This window comes from Lactuca sativa, chromosome 8 (genome assembly GCF_002870075.4).
Source record: "Lactuca sativa cultivar Salinas chromosome 8, Lsat_Salinas_v11, whole genome shotgun sequence".
NCBI lineage: Eukaryota > Viridiplantae > Streptophyta > Magnoliopsida > Asterales > Asteraceae > Lactuca > Lactuca sativa.
Genome location: NC_056630.2, coordinates 273,434,792 through 273,438,929, shown reverse-complemented (window position 1 = coordinate 273,438,929; position 4,138 = coordinate 273,434,792).

Here is a 4,138-nt window from a genome sequence, read left to right as displayed (position 1 = left end):
CCAACGATTTAAGTTGGTTTCCCACAAAGGTGTACGACCTAGAAAAGCTGGTCGGGGGTTGTTGTTTGGGACCTGACCTACTGGCGGTAGGTTGTTGACTTCAGGCTCAGAGTCGAATCCATCAGAAAAGCCTTCTGTGAGGTGATCATCCAAAGGGACTGGATGCTCATCTTCGATCCACCCCGCATTGCCTTCGTTAGAAAAGTACAGGTCGCCATGATGGAATCCAGCCATTTAACCTACGCAAGAAGAGAGGTATAAGAATCTAGTGTTTAAATAGCTTTTAGTAGCACAAAATACTCCTATAGTATTTTAAGTTTAAGATCTACTATTCTCCTTGTGGTATTGTTGGTAAGTTTTTAGACTTGTTAACATATCACAACCATTCTAGGGCATATGCTAATCACTCCTCGGACCAGCATAGTTGATCAGGCTATGCCATTCCCAGGACTAACTATACATCCCCGAGCTCACTTGTGATATTCAACAATCGTAATACTTTTGTTCTTGTCATTGTAACACTGATTTTAGTATGAATGCAGACTAGTATACTTAATTAAATATTTTAATATTTAAAGTATAGACTCTTGGTCAGAGTGTTTTAATCGCAAATGGGTTTATAGTTTAGTATATCTTTTATGGGTTGATATACTCAATTCACTATAAACGATGCTCTGATACCAATCTGTCACACCCCAAAACCAAGAACGGCGGAAACGTTCTGGAACGGAGGACGTCATGTAAAGTATCACAACACAGTATAACAGTAAATAAGCAAACAATATCATCCATTGCATTAAATATATAATTTTAATACAAGTGTGTTCTGTACAGTTATAGACACCAAAAAGTAAATCAAAATAATTAGATGAGACTTGAATGTGCTCCATCTTCTCAAAAGCTGGCCTCGGTACCTGTCTACTGTCGACCTGAGAATACAAGTTATTTTGAAAGAGTTTATCAGCATTAAGCTGGTGAGTTCATAAGTATTTTAGTGTCGGTGTTTGTTATCAAAACGTTTGAACACGGTTTTAAGTATGAGTTTGTAAAAGGTATGTAAATGTTTGTAAGTATTTGTAAAAGCCTGAATCTCCTAGAAAAACCTATATTTTCTATTAAAGTAGCCTTCTACCAAGACTTAACTGTTTCGTATGTCGTTTGTTGTAAAAGTGTGTAATTTCCCAAGTGTAACTATCATTAACAAAATATAGTTTGTACGTTAATGTTTAAGTGAAATGGTCACTAAATGTATATAAAGGGTAAATTACTATAGTACTGTAGTGTTGTATTATAAGAACTACTACTGTACTAACTACCTTAAACCGAATTTATATTAAGATATCATGTGATTAATTGTACCATACTATCGACTGGATAAACAACGACAAATGTAGGTCGTAAAAAGAAATGACATTTGGCACCCGCAGACCTGCAGGTCCGGCTGTAGCTAGCAGCAAGGTGTACGATAGTCAATCCAGTATAGCTCTCTATCCAAACTCATGCTCTCCCTCCAAGAGATTCTGGCTACAACTCGGTCCATGACATTTAAGGCATGCTCCGATACAGTGGATCACAATTATGTCAATGTTTATATGTATATGTAATGTATTGTTACTCGTTCTAGTATCATTGTATATGTTCTCTTTCTAGTATAGTTGTATATGTTCTCCATCTAGTATAGTTGTATATGTTCTCCTTCTAGTATAGTTGTATATGTTCTCTTTCAAGTATAGTTGTATATGTTCTCTTTCTAGTATAGTTGTATATGTTCTCTTTCTAGTATAGTTGTATATGTTCTCCTTCTAGTGTAGTTGTATATGTTCTCTTTCTAGTATAGTTGTATATGTTCTTCTTCTAGTATAGTTGTATATGTTCTCATAGTAATAACTATTGACTCATGAATGAACTGACTCATTGATCTAGCAATAGTATAAGTATGATCCTGTGTTACCCCGATGGTAACTCACTAATGATGTAAATAGTACACATAAGCATGGAAGAACTTTTATGACTATATATGTACACATGATATATAATTAATATTGAAACGGCCTTCGGACGGCTACCCGATAATCCACCAGACCACATCCGAATCGAGGAAAAGGAAATAGGGCGGACGGCCTTCCTAAGCCATTTAAACATTGCTTATATAACTATACATATACGGGCATGCAATTTTATAATAAGTATAACAAAGGTTAAGTAAAATCATTTGATAAGTAAAAGTGTTTGTAAAGTAGTTTGAAGTAAAACAGTTTGATAAATAGTTTGAATAGTAATAAAATCAACGGTTTTGTAGTTATTAATCAAATGTGATTGATGTAATAACTATAAGTATTCAACTTGTATCCCCCCTATTAAAGCATTTAAAACATTTAAAAGTATTTCAAAGGTTAGTTAAAGGGGTATGAACTCACTTGTGGTGAATGGATTGGATTGAAGTGTCGATTACGGTGCTAGGTGACAAATGAAGACATGTACACACGCACGAGCCTAGTTATCATATAATGAACATATATATATATATATATATATATATGATGGGTTTTGAGCATTCTAACATTCCTAAGTGTACATGCAACCCTAAATACCTTGGATCTATGTTTTCTCTATTATACATGCAAATAAGAACTTCCAAGGTATTATCCTAATCTAGCATACAAAACAATGACTATAACAAGACAGAATACATACCTCTTTGGTGTAGAAAGTCTTCATGAAGCTTGAGTGCCAAGTGCCCCAAGTGTGACACCTCAAATGGTTCACACGACACCAAATACACATGGAATGACTTGAGAGAAAACTACACTCATGAAAATCGGCTAGCCCTTTTCTTTACTCACTAGTTGCCGATTTTGGTCAAGAATAAGATGCTTATATAGTTAGGGTTACACCATGTAAACCCTAATTGACATGGCCTTTCATTTCCATGATCCATGGGTACAAATACACCATGGAGCATCCATGGACCATCCTATGGGTTTTAGCCCAACTTGATTATCCATGGAGCACCCATGGACCATCCTATGGGTTTTAGCCCAACTTGATTATCCATGGAGCATTAGCCCACTATACAAGTATGGATGATTTACACAATCAACCCATATATTTAATTAGTCTTCTTTTGATCACTTGATTAATCCTAGATTAATTCTTGATCAATACTAATTAAATAATCTTATTATTCTTATTATTAATATACTAGAACTTATAATATATTAATAACCATAAGTGTCTTATTTCTCTCATTAAAGTCTATCCAAGTGCATGATGCCATGCAACCCAAATGGACCATGCCGGGTCGGGTCAAGTCTTACCAATTATAGTTATGGACTTAGACATTAGTCCAACAGTCTCCCACTTGGATAAGTCTAAAACTATTATTGTGTATGACTTCAGGAACCAACTGGCAATCGTAGCTCGCAAAAGCTTCTGTCGAACTCTGATCTTGTAGATGAACTCTGACCTTTGTCAATGACTTGTCCATTAGATAAGGGATCATATATTCCTCCATTCTAGATATCGTATGGACTGAGACATGGATTATAATCATTCTCTCTATCCATTTGTTGTTTCCCGATTTCCGATTTATGACGACTGACTAATTGAACAAATCAAATCAGTCCTGGCCCGGCCGAGCACTTCCATTTTTCATCATCAAATCATCGAGGAGCCCACAGATATCGCTTTTATCCCGAAGGTAAACGGAACGGATAAACTTCGACTCATATGACTTGTTCTACTACTTGTTGAATCATACACAAAGACACGTTTTATAGCACCGAGTTACCAAATGTGTTTTTGTGCAATCAATGTACTATCAACTCATAGTAACAACTCATATCTCTAGGTTTGAAGAATATAAGATATTATCGTCTCATGATCACTCGTGATAAAATCCATGAAGTGATTCCAATGAGCGCGGGTTGAATCCAATACTCAGAACTTATGAGCACTCATGAGTGTCGTAGCCCTTTGTCCAACACCTTAGACCTCTACAAGCCAACCCATGACAGTCTTAATTCATATCTACTTCCAACATATGACCAACTGTGGATGGTTTGAATAACTTAGTCATTCCGGAAGAATAACCCAGTTTATTCGGGAAGTCAAAACATGCAAAGTGAAACACAATAAT